We start from the raw sequence: 16,694 nt of genomic DNA, 5'->3' as shown, positions 1-16,694 counted from the left end.
AGAGATCTCCATAACTTATAAAACTGATTGGCCCATTAGCTCATTCTTCTAATAAGCTCTTGTAGCTTATATTAACCCATTAGTTTTATCTATGCTAGCCACATAGCTCAGTACCTTTCACAGAAGGGTAGGTCACATGTTGCTTCTTTGGTGGTCTGCGCTGGACTGGGAAAAATGGGCTTCCTCCTTCCTAGAATTCTCCTGTTCTCATCGCCCCACCTCTACTTCCTGTCTGGTTGACCCGCCTATACTTCCTGTCTGGTTGACCCGCCTATACTTCCTGCCTGGCCAATCAGTGTTTATTTAAAATATGATTGACAGAATACAGACAATTCTCCTGCACTACTATTGGACAATCAGTTAGGGAGTTCAACCCTGGGAGAGGCTAATTCTCCCTCTCTCAGCAGTCATTAGTTGCCTGTAATTCATTGTCTAGGGTGGGGGAGGAATCCCACTTGATTTCCCCCTTCCACATTGGCATGTTTGTTGTTGTATTATCATTGTTCAGGTCTTGTTTGGTCAGTCATACTGTAGAGGTATCATGGGTGTAGCTTCCTTGCCATTTCTCAGATACACAATCACAGCAGACTTCCTGGTCTTATGGCTCTTACAATCTTTCCATCCCCACTTGTCTTAGTTAGGGTTACTATTGCTATGGTGAAACATCATGACCAAAAGCAAGTTAGGGAAGAAGGGTTTATTTCGCTTACACTTCCACATCTCAGCCAACCACTGAAAGAAGTCAGAGCAGGAACCTGGAGGCAGGAGCTGACACAGAGCTAGACTGCAAGTCAGAGACTTTCAGATGAGGTCCATCTGGACTCTTTTAAGATCACTGAAGTCCTCTGTCTGACGTGTATGGTGTTTAGACAACAGATAATTACTCTCAACCTCTGAGAGTCAACCAAGGGCAACAGCAATAGGCTATATTGTTTTAGAAATCACTTGGACTATCCTGACCAACTACTTGAATGGCAGTTTCTCATGCTTGGCTGTTGGGTCACAGTTTCCTCCAAGGCTGAAATAGTCTATCCTGCAGGAAGCTCCTTAAGCAGGAAGGTAAACTACTCAAAATGGCTTCAGGAAGTCACTGAAACAGACCGGATTCACTAGGCCCCTCCCTGCCAGAGTAGGCAATAAAAACTGAGAGTCCCTCTCAGAAGAGCAGAGAGTCAAGAGGCAAAGAAGACTCTGAGACAAGACCAGCTGCCTGGAAGAAGCAGAAACCAGCTGAGCTGCCTGCAAGGGCTTGAGATCAACTGAGTCACTAGGAAAGGACACTCTCCAACCTGTCAAGTTGCGTCAGGCTATGCAGTGTACTACAGTTTCCCAGCTCTTGTGAGCTGTCTGTCATCCATGCTGGGCTGTGGGCTTTGGTGACACATCTGTCTTTGAGTCATTTCTGCTCCTGTAAGTAACCCCTTACCCAGAGTCCTGTAAGTAAAACCAATAAAACTTACTGGCTAACCAAGCTGGACTTTGGTGGTGTCCATACCTTGGTCTGTCATGGGCTGCCTATCTGGGGTGAGTAGATGCGTGTACTGTGTATCCCCCAGAAAAGAAAGTTTTGACACACAACACGAGTACTGAGGCTTTTGTTAGTCTATGGCTCTTGTGGGGAGCACTGTGAGTCCAAGTAGCATAATTCATCATGTGTGTATTGTGTGTGTGTGCATGTGTGTGTGAGAGAGAGTGAGTGACAGAGAGGCAGAGAGACAGAAACAGAGAAATGAGAAAAATGGTAAGGGGGCTCTAAATGGTAAAGAGTAAGGAAGTTAATATGGAAGGACGGGAAGGAGGGACAGATAATGCCAAGGATACTTGATAAAGCCTCAAAGAACCATATAATTTTAAATTTATCTAAAATTTTATTCCCATCTTATTTTTGGCCCAAGATCTTGCACATGCGTATGCAAGCACTTACTGCTGAGATAACCCTCTACATCATACTTCAAAACCATTTTTGTACTATGGCTTAGAGCCCAGTTGCAACCCAATCTAATCTTTATTTATTTTTAGTAAACACTACCCACGTTGAATATTTTTAATTAAAAAGCAAGCATTGGAGATAGAGTTCAGTGGTACAGTATAATCCTCCGGGCTGGAAAAAAATGTCATAATACTGCAGACTATAAAGATATTGAATAAATCAACAGCCAATTAGTCACATAAAGGTTAAAATAAATCATTAACTGAGCCTAATTGTACATGCTTATAATCTCAGTTATTTGAGAGGCTGAAGTAGCATAAGTATCCCTGAGTTCAAGACCTGCCTGAACTAGAGTAGGTTCAAGGCTAACCAGAGCAACTTAGAGAGCCTGTCTCAAAATAAAAAGTAAAATGAAGTCTGGCAATAGAGACCAATGGCAGGTGCTATCTATAACGTGTAAAGTCCAGGATTTCATCTCAGTACTGGAAAAAAATATTAGCCAAATATGAATAATGAGGTGTAAAATGCATCAGTTTATTTATCTGCTATATGTGTATGTGGTGTCTGTATGTGTCCACACGTACTTCTGTGGGTAAACTCAAGTCTATGTGCATTTGTAGAGACTAAAGATGACGTTGGCTGTCTCCCACAATCCATTTCCACCTTGATTTTCGAGACAGATCTCTCACTGAGCATAAAGAGCCCTGTTTTGACTAGACTGGCCAGCTAGCACACCACCTGGAGATGTGACTGCCTCTACAGCCCAGCACTGAGGTCGCGGATCTCAGCATAAGCATGCCTGGCTTTCACTTGGGTGTGGAGGATTTGAACTCAGGTCCTCATGCTCACACCACAGTACTTTACCCATGGAGCCAACTCTCCAGTCTCCTATAGAAGTCTCCTCAGTATTTTTAAGACCGGCTCTCTCCCTGTGTAGCTCAGGCTGCCCACTACCCTCATACCTTAGCCTACCAAGGGTGAGATTACAGGCTTGCATCAGCACACCTGACCACTCAGTTCAGGGTTTGGTTGTTGCTGTAACTAACCACTTTCATAATGGAGGCGGCAGTATATGAGAAGTGACCACCATGCTTGTGGTTCTGTTTTGACCCGAACATTACCGTTACTCTAAACGGAGTTCATAAAAGATACATAAAATCTTACATTCATCTCAATAAAAATAAGATAACTGTAATGACTCTGCACTGTCTTTTCTACCGTCAGTTGCCAGAACAGAATTAGTTTCCCCAGTGGCGGGTATTTTGAAAGGTTGCATTCTTCGTTCTGCTGCTGACTCATTTGTATAATTATGAAGAAGCAACTGTGGATTGAACACTTTGAAGGTTTTGGATGAAAGCTACTAGGTAAAAGCCAAGCAATTTTATTGTCACAGTGAGGGATTATGAGTCAGAAAGTAGAACATCTACTCTTCACCGTGTGACCTGGGTGGCAGTGGGTCCAATAAAATGGGATTGTGAACAGCCCCAAGTCATGGTGCACAGACAGGTGTCAATCACTGTGCACACTTGGGTACAGCTGTGTTTACACAATGCAACCTGTAGGGAAGTTAAATTTGGGGGAAATCAAATCATTTAAGCATAAACTCAACCCATTTTTAAAAGACAAACTCTATTGACATTCTTAGCAAAGAAAATAATTCCTTTGGGATGGAAATGACCATCTCATAATATACATCTTCTGTAAAGTCACTTGTAATTTCTAACAAAGGGACACTCCTGTGCCAGAAGATGTTAAGTTTTATTTAAATAAAAGAACCAAAACACAGGCCTATTTGAAACTCAGGAAAAAAATCACTGCCATGACTCCTTATAATAGCAATGCATGTAATGTACTGATTAAATTTGCTTGAAATTTAAGTCTCCACCAGATGTGGTGGCTTACAGATGTAAGCACTTGGAAGGAAGAGGCAGGAATTTTTCAAGTTCAACGTCAGTCTGATCTATATAATGTGTTCTAGACCAACCTGGGCTATAGGGTGGAATCTTTTCTCTCTTTAAAAAAAAAGAAGAAGAAGAAGAAACACATTATAAAGCTAGATGTGGTTAACCAACCAGTATTCTCTGTGACTGGAAGGCAGAGGCTAGATGGTCCCAAGTTCAAGGCTAGCCTGAGTTACATAGAGAGACCTTGTCAAGAAAGACAGCCTCAAAAGCAGCAGTTCTCAATCTGTCGGCCGGGACTCTTTGAGGGGCTGAATGACCCTTTTACAGGGGTCACCTAAGACGATTGGAAAACGCAGATATTTATATTATGATTTATAACAGTAACAAAATTACAGTTATGAAAAAAACAACAAAAATAATTTTCTGGTTGGGAAGGGTCACCATAGCATGGTGATATCACACGCTTTTAATTCCAGCACTCAGGATGCAGAGGCAGGTGGATCTCTGTGAATTTGAGGCCAACCTGGTCCGACATGGACACGGACAGCCAGAGCTACATACTAGAGAGACCCTATCTCAATAATCAGTAACAATACTGGGGCTGGAAATGGCTCAGTGGTTTAGAGTACGTACTAGTCTTCTAGAGGACCTGAGTTCAAACCCGCATCAGGCAACTTACAACTGCCTGTAACTCAGGCTCCAAGGAAATCAAAACCCTCTTTCAGCCTCTCTCTCTCTCTCTCTCTCTCTCTCTCTCTCTCTCTCTCTCACACACACACACACACACCACACGCACACACATACACACATGCACGCACTCACAGACACGTACGCACACAAGCACAAACAAATAAATAATAGTAATTCAAACTGTGGTAGTATATGGCCATAGTTCAGCACGTGAGACACTGAGACAGGAAAATTGCCCTGAGTTCTAAAGCCAGACTGGGTCACATAGTGAATACTAGGCAAATAATATTAAACATAGGCCAGGCGGTGGTGGCACACTCCTTTAATCCAGGCACTCAGAAAGCAGAGGTAGATGGATCTCTGTGAGTTTGAGGCCAGCCTAGGCTACAGAGCAAGTTTCAGGACAGGCTCCAAAGTTACATAGAAACCCTGTCTCAAAGAACCTATAAATAAATAAATAAAGTAAATTACAGGTAGTGTTATATGTGTATCTGCCATATAAATATAGCCACCAAAAAATATAGCCAAAAATATAGCCACCCAAAAAGCAATTACAGTTTTTGCCTTGAAATCTATTTATCTGCTTTTAGAAGTTATTGTGATCCATGGAAAAATAAATAAAGGTCTTAAAAACACAAAGCATAGCGGGAGTGGCGCACTCTTTTGCTCCTAGCTCTCAGAAGGCAGAGCCGGGAGGATCACCATAACTTCAAGACCTGTCTGTTCCACATGGCAAGTTTCAGGCTAAAAAAAAATCCTAGCATGGCAGCACATCCCTGTAATCACAGCATTTGGGAGGGAGAGAAAGGGGGATCTCTGGTCAGCCTGGTCTACATGAGTTCCAGGACAGCCAGGACTACAAAGGGAAACTTTGTCTCAAACAAAAACAAAACCCAGAAGACATAAAGCAAGAATAAAATTTAGCCACAAAATCACCATCCAGAGTATGTACTCTTAATATCCACAGGCACATATGCATTATAAACACGTAATGTCCCAGTGATGCTTTGAGGATATCAATACTACCAGGAGCCACATTAACTTGGTGCTTTTTGTGTGCCAGGCATGGTTGTAAGAAATTTACTGCATTGCTTTAATGACGCTGAACAGCAATCCCATTGTGGTCTCATAACCAGCACTGTCTCGATATTACAGATGAGAAAACCGAGGTAGGGAGTAATTAAGTAACTAAATTCATACAGATTTGCATTACTCTCCAAAAACGGACTCATACTTTGTATGCAATTTCATAGTTTATAACTAAGGCTTTTGCCTGATGTGAATCATGTAGGAAGAAGCCATGGCAACGACTGCATGGTTGTCTGGTGCATGGGGGTTAATTTGTTCAGCCCCTTACTTCATAAAAAGATTTCTTTTTTATTCTTTTCAAGCATGAGTGTCTGTGCATGCACACACGTGAGTGTGTAAATTTGAAGGCCAGAGGCACTGGATCCCCCAGGAGCTGGAGTTTCAGGTGGTTTTGAGCCTCCTTACATGGGTCCTTTGCAAGTGCAGTATGCACTCTTGACCCTTATTTCTGAACACTTAAATCTGTATTTCTTTTGCTCTTGTGAACAATGCTACCAAGTCCCAAAGATAATGTTATTCTTTCCCTTTTACAAATGACTGCAAGGAATTCCTCAAGGTTAAATAGCCTACCGAAGGTAATACAGACTCTCAGTGCTGGGCCTCCTGGCACCCTGACTGCTGGACATTAGCTCTTGCCTTTCTCCTGCTGGTCCCTTAAGGCATCAACATTCTAATGGAAGAGAAAGGCTATCAACAGCTACACTGATGAGACAGAAGGAAATCGATGTGCTCTAAAACCTAAGAACTTGGCTGCATTGTTCAGTTAGCAGGGCAAACTGGGAAAAAAAAGACCTCTGACACACATACCCCTCTCTAAAGCCTGGAACCTTCTAATGTGACTGCATGGCAAAAAAAGCCTACAGAGAAGTGGTTGAGTTAAAGGTCTTACTTATAGTCACGTGAAACCAAAGCAAAAGGAGTTGGTATTTCTCTGGTCTTGGGAATTTTCATCTCTTCCACCTTCACGAGAAGCAGCAGAATGGCAGACTACTTCTCTATGCATTTCAAGAAGATTGCTTTTTGGAGAATTGTCAAACTAGTCACCTCTAATTTGTTACAGCCCTAGGGGCTCTGCAAGCAAAACCCTGCTCAGGTTATTTCTCCAAAGAAGCAGCAAGACACATGAGGGTGGGGTTCATCTACTCAACTCCACCTTGTAACATTTGGGAGGATGCTCCCGTGCCCCAGGAGACCCACTCGGGTTGTTCTGAAATGGAGCGGGCCTCTGCCAAAGAATGACTCCAACAAAGTGAAATCCTCAATTAAGTTGGGCTGTGAGAGCTGCATTTGTTTCTTATGCAAAAGGTTGGACTCTAGAAAAGCCTAAGAAGCCAAAGGCTATGCCTTCCCAATTGAGCCCAGCAGAAAAAAAAGCAAGTGATGTAAACTGGGATCTGGGATGTTTAGTTGCTGTATTGATTTCATCATTACACAGCTAAAAGCTCCTCTTCTTTCGCATGGACCTAAATTCAAATCCAGGACATTTTAGAGAACGACTTCTCCAGATGTGCAACCCCACGACATTCCCTTGGCACTCCAGCTACTGGAGCTCCAGAAAAGGCACCTAGCCATCACTAACTCAGGCCTTTGGAATTTTCCACCCTTGGCTTTAAAAAAAAAGGTTAAAGAAAAAAAAAAACAAAGTGATGTCTCTGCCCCATGGTGAACACTTTGTAGTCAAGTCAAAAGAGAGAGAGAGAGAGAGAGAGAGAGAGAGAGAGAGAGAGAGAGAGAGAGAGAGATGGGGCAGGGGAAAGTGGGATCTGCATGTGGTGGTGCCTACCTGTCCTCCTAGCACTTAGGGAAGGAGAGAGGAAGGAGGGAGGGAGAGAGGGGGGGAGAGAGAAGGAAATAAAGTAGGAATGTGCCCACGCTAGAATAATGATATCTTGATGGGCAGTAAAGAAGGGAGGCCATGAGGAGGAGCCGAGAGGATCCAGATTTGCAGTGCAGAGAGGGGAATACGGGGACCATCAATAGGAGAGTGTGCACATGAGAAAGGGCGGGGAATGTAACTCAGTGGTGGAATGCTTTCTGCGCACACAAACTGCCGACACCTGAGGTGCGGGGGGTGGGGTAATGAGGAGAGAACAGGAGAGCAGTGAGCATGAAGTAGAAGTCAGAAAAGAGAAGAAAGTGGTTTAGGAGAGAAAGAAAACAGTAAAAAGGAAGTCAGTCCCAGCAGGGCTGCTCTTGCAAAGTTCCAATGGCTTGGAGGTTCCATCTCTACTTGTTGCCATTCCTGTCCAGCAGGGTTTGCTGCCTCAAGAAATACAGGTTTGGAATAGGTGTGAGAGGTTGCCAGTCGAGGCTAAGGAAAGCTAGGATGAAGGAAGAGAGGCAGGCATGCCTTGCGCCGGAGTCCTTCCACCCTTGGCTCCCAGAAGAAGTCTTGCACAGGGAGGGGTCTGCCGGTCCGTAAACTCTGACCTCTATCGGAACTGGACAGTTGGTCTCCACTTGTAATATACAATGGAGAACAAGGACTTTTGAAATCCCTCGGCTAACTGATTTGGGGTCTTGAATTCTGCTGGCTGACAGCATGCAGCATCTTTAGGCTTGGCCACCTGCCTACTCCCCAAGCCATTCCTCCTACCTAGCTTTAGAGCTTCTCACTCCTTCCTGTCTGCCTCTCTAAAACTAGGCTGCTACCCCCATCGAAGAGCACTACTATTTGAATCTCTGGACTTTTGCTCTATTGTGGTGCCCAAAGATCATTTAGTTCCCTCGGATTATTCCTCTTGCCTTCTCTCATGTCCACACCTTCGCTCTAAATAGACTTAGTCCATTATAAAGAAACCAGTGGAAATAGAACCTCTGCTTCTGTACAGTTCAGGCAACTGCTCTAAAAGCACGCCCCTTGGGACTTTAGCATCAGATAGTGAATGAAAGCATCCATATTAACCAGCAGCCAATGCAGCTATCTACAACCTCACAACGTATCTTTTTCACCAGTCAGCACACTCTCCATCAATATGTGGCTTTTGACTTCCTTCTGCTATCTACCACAGGCCAAGAAGTTCCAGGTGTCTAAGGCATCAAGTCTATCCTGAAATTCATTGATGTAGTGGACACTACCTGTAAGTCATGGAGTTCCGTGGAAGACAAGCAGAAAAGGGGAGACCCCCACAACAGAGACCAGTATATCAGGAAAACAAACCAAAAATTCAAGTCCAATACGAAGGTAAAGGACCCATATCTTAGATAAAATGCATACTGTATTAAAAGTCTTTCTAAATAAGTCCCCAATAGGGCTATAGTTAATACACCTGCACATTTAAAAATTGGTAGATTACTCTTACAGAATAGTGGACCACTTAATACAAACCCACTGAAAATACCTGAAGATTTATCATAAGTTGTCTAGAAAAAAGAATGGAAATTATTTTCCCATGGCAGAGCCCCCCCGCCCCCCCCAAAAAAAAACATGGAATAGAAAAAAGTGAAGATAGTTTCTGGACATTTCATTGCTCCAGATTTTGAAACAAAATCTGTGATTTTCCTGGACCTTCTCATAAGGCTTTTCAACGCACAGCCAGATCCATTACCCGAGGACCTGTAAAAGGATCGGTTGAGCCAGGGAGAAATACAGCCGTGGCCAACTGGAGCTGCTGTAAAAACGGCAAGAACAACCCCCGTCTATGACAGAGTGCTCCCCCAGAGCTGCAAGGCTCTGCGCCATCAGACCATCACGGATATTATACTGTGCTGTGCAGCGCGAGGAGGCTAAAACCAAAGCAGCCAGGAAGCTTTTGTGGTGCAGCTCTCTAAAATGGCAGGGACTGAATTACGCGGGGAGAGGAAGTTTCGATTTATGTCTCAGTCAAAATCCCCGTGAAGTCAAGAAGGAACTCAGAGATTTCCCGGTCTTTTCCTCCGCCTTCTCCGACCTGTCTGCAAGGGGTCCTGTGGTTACCTTGAGAATTCATGGGGATGTGGCTCCATCTAAGGTGACCTTCAGCCTAGGTGAAGTATCTCTTACAGAGGACATACGAGAAGCATCTTGGGACTTGCCAGCCAGTTACTCACTGTGATGTGAAACCATCCCTTTCTCTCTTCAGCATGTCTCCTGCACACACGTCTATACCCCTACTGCTTTCCTCTTTTCCTTAGCCGAGAGTGGAAAATTCCATAGGCCTCAACTGGCTAAGTGCCTGCATGTGTCTGGCCAACTTGTATCCCGAAACACCTCAAGTCTGAAAGCAGTGCCCTCTATAAGAACTCCAGACTAATGGAGTCCTCTGTGGGGAAAACAGTTAGTCAGGAAGAATTTCAGAAAACGTGCGAATGGAAATCACAGATGACAAACCTGTATTGCTTTACTTCAGCGAAGATCCTCGAAAGGGATCATGCTCCTTCAGTAGGATGCTGGGAAGGCATCTGCACCTAGTTCACTGTTCGCTAGTCTCTCGGATCCATGTCCGGTTTTCGTTCCCATCATAAAGTCAGGAACCTACCTGACCTCACCAACTCATCAGTAGCCCACAGATTCATCAACCTAAAGCAACACTTCATGAAGTTGAAGAACCACAATGGCTCCCCAAACGTGGCTGCATCTCAGTCCCTCAAATCGGGGAATACTGACTTTCCTCTTTAAACTGAAGATGTGATGAAGTTGAGGATTTTGAGACGGGAAGACCATGCTGGGTTATCCAGGTGGGACCAAAGTCCTCCCAAAGGTTCTTCTATGTGGCTTAAAGTGTTGCATAGTTGTCCAGCATGGCACATGCGAGGCCATGCTTCCAATCACCAGTACCACAAAAACAAAGCAAGGGGCTTTACGATGACAGAGGGCGGCCGGCTAATCAGAGGCGGAGAAGAGAATGTGCGGATAGATGCAGAGGCAGGGGGCTGTGAGTGGAACGTGGTCAGCCATTGCTCTGTTGAAGATGGACACAGAGATCATGTGCCAGAGAATGCAGGAAGCTTCTGGAAATTGGAAAAGAAGGCAACATACGGAACTCTCCTCTAGAGCTCCTGAAGGCCATGCCAATTTCCCAAACCTTGGTTTCATCCCAGTGAATCCTGTGTCAGACTTGTGACATCCAGAACTATAAAAAGTCTGTGCTCTTCCTAAGACTAGAGAGGCCATCAGACCAGGGGCAAACCAAATACTACGCAGCGGCTCTCAACTTGTGGGTCACAACCCTCTTAGGGTCCCATAGCAGATATCCTACCGATCAGATATTTGATTCATAACAGTAGCAACGTGACAATTATGAAGTAGCAACAAAGTAAGTTTATGGCTGGGGGGCTCATCACAATATGAGGAACTGTATTAAAGGGTTCCAGCGTTGGGAAGGTTGAGAAGCACAGTGCTAAAGGAAGGTAGCAATAAAATGAACGAAGAGCTACAATGACTCTGAATGCTATTCTGCTATACTCATTGGTAAGTGCTGTGCTCAGCCCTCCACACAGGAGCTTCCACTGCATTAGAAACAGTAAGGGCGGTAGGAACAAACACAGACACCCACAGCCAGACAACGGGCAGAGGGACAGACCTTGGAACACTCTGTCCTAACTGGGCTGTCTCCAACAACTTCCTCCCCTCAGGGCTCTGCCAGAGGGGATGGAGGACACAGAGGAACCGTGGCCTTCTGACACAACTATGGACACCCAGAGCCTAAGGCAGTGTGCACAGGGCCTGCACAGCTGCAAGTCCAATGGGAAGCCAGCCTTGAGAGGGGAAGTAGACACAAGCCCCTGTCCCTAACTCAGAAGCTATCTCCAATGGACAACCACTCGCAAAGAAAAAATTTGTTTTCACCAACAGTCTCTTTGGGCATACAAACCACACTTAAGGGCAGGCCTCATGCCAAGCAATTTGATGCCTAACACAAAACTCAATGGTATTTTTGTTTTGTTTGTTTTGTTTGAGACAGGGTTTCTCTGTAGCTTTGGAGTCTGTCCTGGAATTAGCTCTTGTAGACCAGGCTGGCTTCGAACTCACAGAAATCTGCTTGCTTCTGCTTCCTGAGTGCTGGGATTAAAGGTGTGTGCCACCATCTCCCAGCGTCAGTGGTATTTTTGGAGATTTTTTTTGTCTCATAATACTTTGTCTGGGGATTTTCTTTTTTACCTTACAGATCTTTTGCTTACATATTATGGTTTCTGCTTTTGTATTTTTATGGACTTTCTGTGTATGTGAATGTGTGTGTGTCTGCATCTATGAGTTCTTATGTACTTTTTCTTTGGCTCTTTCTTTCCTGTTTGTTTGTATTGCCATATTCTGCTTTGATTTATTATTATTATCATCATCATCATCATCATCATCATCATAGGCTTGTTTTTCTAATGAGAGAAAGAAAGAATATGGATTTGGGATTTGGGTGGGTGGGAAAGTAGGAAGGATGTGGGAGGAGTTAGGAGTTTGCATGACAAAATTTATTTTCAAAATAAATAAATTTATTATAAATAAGCTGAGCACTGGTGACACACACCTTCAATCCCAGAACTCTGGAGGCAGAGACAGGAGGATCTCAGTGAGGTTGGGGTCAGCCTAATCTACAGAGTGAGTTCCAGGACAGCCCCAGGGTGGTTACACAGAGAAACCCTGTCTCAGAAAAACAAACAAACAATAAATAAATAAAATTTCTGTACTTTGAAGACACTAACTTTGTGACAATATACTAAAGCAGAAATGGGAGACTGATCCACCATGTGGACTACTGTCCAGCTCTCAATAAGGCCCATCTGCTGGACCTCCTTCCCTGGTCACTCAGCCTCCTCTGAGTTTGCTAAGTAGCTCCTCCCTCCCTCAGCACACGGTCCGGTTCCACTGTACAGAGTTCAAGTACAGAGCTACGGCTGAACAGCTGCAGAAGCATGGTAAAGGCACAGCATCCTGCTCAGGAGACCTAGCAGTATGACAAGAAGTCACTTGTAGAGGAACATCATGGTAACCTGCTAGGAAACCAAGTAGGGGATCAGATATGGGTGGGTAAGGGGACTGGGTTAGGGACAGCGGAACTGGAAATTTGGTACAGGGTAGATGACCTGTTCAATGGATGGCAGTCTGCTGGCTTCATATCTGGCAACACACACACATATAAACACACACACACACACACACACACACACACTCACACACACACACAAGGTAGACAAAAAGTAACACCAGAACCCAACAACTAGATTACTAGAAGTTAATTTTAAAGACAGGGTAGATGTTGGGTCTGGCAGCACAGATCTGTCACCCCAGCTGCTCAAAAGGCTAACAGCAGGAAGGCCGCTAGTTCAAGATGTGCCTGGACAAAAGAATGAGTTCAAGGCCAGCCTGGGCAACTTATCAAGATCCTGTCTAAAACTTAAAGGTAAAGCTAGAGCTGGGGAGTCCAGTGGGGGAACACTTCCCTAGAATACCCTGGGTCCTAGATTCAGTCATTAGTACCAGCAAAATAAATGACTATTAAAATAGAGCTGGCTGTGATGGTGTCCACCTGGAACCTCTGCACTTGGGAGGCTGAGGCAAAGGATTAGAAATTCAAGGTCGCCTTAGCTACTATGAGTTTGAGACTAGGGTCAGTGAGATGGCTCAGAGTTAAAAGAATTGCTGCAAGCCTGATGATCTAATTTCAACCCCTGAGACCTGCGTGATAGACGGAGGTTGTCTTCTGACCGCTATGAGCACTGTAGAACGGGTATGCACTCTCTGTCTCTGTCTGTCTGTCTGTCTGTCTGTCTGTCTCTCTCTCTCTCTCTCTCACACACACACACACACACACACACACACACACCTTTGTTTTGTTTTTGAGACAAAGCCTCACTGTTCAGTCCTGGCTATTCTGGAACTCACTCTGCAGACCAGATTGGCCTTAAACTCATAAAGATCTACCTGCCTCTGCCTCCTGAATACTGGGATTAAAGGTGTGTGCCACCACCACCTAATGATAATATTTTCTTTTTAAGTTTGAGGTCAGCCTAGGCTACATGAGACCCTGTCTCCAAGTGAATGGATGGAGAAATAAATAGAAGCAAACAAACAAATACACACAAACATACAGGGCACAGCCAGCAGCTTAGACAACTTGAAACCTAGGACCTGAAGACAGAATGTGAGAAACTCTTGATGCTTCCAGTATTGGAGCAAGACTGGACTCTAAGTAGAGAAAGGAAGGAGGGCGAGAAGCAAGGAGAAAGCTCATGTGGGTATAGATTAGAAAACTTAGCGAATTCACTCTTGATGGAGGAAGGTCATTGGCTAATAAAGGAACTGTCTTGGCCCATTTTATTGGTTAGAAGATAGGTGGGAGGAGTAAACAGAACAGAACGCTGGGAGGAAGAGGAAGTGAGCTGAGACTCCACAGCTTTCCTCTCAGGAGCAGATGCCTGAGAGAGACGCCATGTCCCGCTCCCGGGATGAAGCTCCGACCCAGGATGGACTAGGCTAGAATCTCCCTGGTAAGCGCACCTTGGGGTGCTACACACAGATGATTAGAAATGGGCTAAATTAATATGTGAGAATTAGCCTAGAAGAGAATGGGCCAAGCAGTGTTTAAAAGAATACAGTGTCCGTGTAATTATTTTGGGGCATAAGTTAGCCGGGCAGGCGGCTGGGGTGTTGGGGACGCAGCCCCGCCGCTCCTATTACTACACACTCTGGCGACACTTTGGCACTATTAGTGAGAATTCTGACAGAGTATTTATTTGGAAGGATAGACTGTGGCCCACTTATTCTGTGAACAGTCAGGTCAGTCACTAGAAGTGACAGAACAAGTCTCCTGGGGGCAAGTTTGAAAGGAGAACAGTCTTCGCTTCCAGAGCGGTAGAGTGTGTCATAAGCTCTCCAATGGGCCCAAATGAGAACCACTGGCCCCTGTGAGATCTTAAAGAACAATTCAGTGCAGTTTACACAACAGTTGATGCCGAGTCTCCATGGATGTCAGCCATTTCTTGATAGTCAGATAGACACCTCAGAAGGTGGCATTCCTTCCTTCAAGTCTCTAGGTAGTCATTTGGTGCACTGGGAACTCGCTAGCCTATGAAAAAAAACTGGTCGTGCCAACAGAAGTACGCCATGTGTTCGGGAACACTGTGACAGCAGGCCTTGTAAGGTATAAAGCTGGCCATTTCTCAAGGGAGAAAACTAAACTACTAATAGAAAAGGCATGGAAAGAAATATATATTATGTTATTTTTGGATAGTGGTAACCTAAAAGGAGTTCCATGAAAACGATCCCAGGTACCTTTGCGGGGATAAAGTTCTAGAGTGTTCTTTTTCTGTATATTTATTCAAACAGTAAAGAAATGAAGAACAGCAAACTAAAAGCAGTTCACCAAATTTCAAAAATTAATCTTACCCTTAAGTTCTACCTTCCCACTAAAGAAAGCAAGCTTGTTTGGAAATAAATATGGCTTCCCATAAGCCATCAGCAAGCCACACAAGAAAAGTTTCTTTCCCCTGCTTGCTTGTGTAATCTGGTAGGCACGCCACGGGTGCTTTTTCACATGGCTGCACAGAGAAACCTGGACTTCATTACCTGCCCAGTCACTTGGAAATGACAGACGGCCTGTGGCTATCTCACCAGAAACCAGGCCTCTGTTTCTCCATTTAGAGTGATGACAACATGGAATGTGTTTAACAGTGACCTGTAACCTCATGACATCACAGACATAACAGTCTTTTGAACGCTTCTTAAAACTGGGGCCCTAATGGGGCTGAAGCAATCACTCAGCACTTAAGAGCGCTGGCTGCTCCTCTAGGGGACCTGGGTTCGAGTCCCAGCAACCACATAGTGGCTCACAACTGTCCATAACTCTAGTTCCAGAGTATATGCATGCGCATGTAGGCAAAATACCCATACACATAAAATCAAATCAGTACTTTTAATGGGGCTATGGAAATATAAGGCCATCATCTGAAAAACATTCCATGCAAAGGAACTTGCTAGACTTCTGTCACAATGCACTGAAATGCTTCAGATAAAGATACTCTGTCCAGGGACTTCAGAATATCTCCAGCTGCATCTTGACCAGTAAAATCTGGCCAGTCACTAGAGAAAACAATATGGCGGGGACACGGAAGACCCTAAACATCTCCTCCTAACCCTTTTCACCACCTTGAAACATTTATGGTCCAACAGGAGCTGTCAAGAAAGCGGGGAGAAACTTCCTGGCGATGATAAACTCCATGGGCAATAAAAACTCAAGTAGCCAAGAATCACAGGAAATCATTCAGAGCAAAAGTTAGGTGTGATTGTACAAGGTTGTGGATGAACAATAGAGAAACCACGTGTTTTCCAGGCTGACTTGACCGGGAAGCTGGATATGCCCCCCTTAACAAAGCCAGCCTGCTATTACTAAACCTGACTAGCAGACTGTAGTATTAGGAGCAGCGGGGCTGCGTCCCCGGCACCCCGGCCACCTGGCTAGCTTATGCCCCGAAATAACAACACACAAACTGTATTCTTTTAAACACTGCCTGGCCCATTAGTTTCAGCCTCTTAACCAATTTCTAATAATCTATGTAGCACCACGAGGTGCACTTACCAGGAAATATTCAGCATGTCTGACCTGGTGGCTGGCTGCATTGCCCTCTGCCTCAGAGAGCAGAGCTATCGCGTCTGTCCAGGAGAGGGGAGCATTGCATCTCTGAGCTCACTTCCTCTTCCTCCCAGCATTCAGTTCTGTTTACTCCACCCACCTATGTTCTAACCTATCAGGGCAAGCAGTTTCTTTATTTAATTAACCAATGACCTTCCTCCATCAGCAAACTAGGACAGGACATTTGGGTGATGGCTGGAGCTCAGAGGGAGCATGCGAGTTTAGCATCTGTGAGGCCCTTTCTCTCTCCGACACCACAGAAAAGGACATAAAGCCTGGGATGGTGTGAGAAGCAACAAGGCACGCTTTGTGTGAATCTGTGCGTATGCGCATATGCACAGGTGTATACAGGGAGGTGAGAATGCGCATGCGTGCACATGCATATGGAGGCCAAAGAACAGGCAGGGTTGTGGTTTCTCGGGTTCATTTTCATAGTCTGTCTTTTCCTCCTTCCCTCCCTCCCTCCCTCCCCTCCCTCCCTCCCTCCCTCCCTCCCTCCCTCCCTCTCAACTGTCTCTTCCTGGCCTAGAGCTCACTAAG

The 16,694-nt window shown here is 44.8% G+C and overlaps 1 protein-coding gene across 1 annotated transcript in view; it reads right to left on the bottom strand.

Moving 5' to 3' along the window:
- Positions 1-16,694, bottom strand: part of LOC121439847 (dedicator of cytokinesis protein 11-like) — a 200,977-nt gene that overhangs the window by 174,498 nt on the left and 9,785 nt on the right. The window lies entirely within an intron of this gene.

The sequence above is a fragment of the Microtus oregoni genome, unplaced genomic scaffold (genome assembly GCF_018167655.1).
Source record: "Microtus oregoni isolate MIOR12 unplaced genomic scaffold, Mior012 000063F_ref0000156, whole genome shotgun sequence".
In the NCBI taxonomy this organism is placed as follows: domain Eukaryota; kingdom Metazoa; phylum Chordata; class Mammalia; order Rodentia; family Cricetidae; genus Microtus; species Microtus oregoni.
The sequence above is the reverse complement of the archived record's forward strand: the minus strand, read 5'-3'. Positions and strand labels throughout refer to the sequence as shown.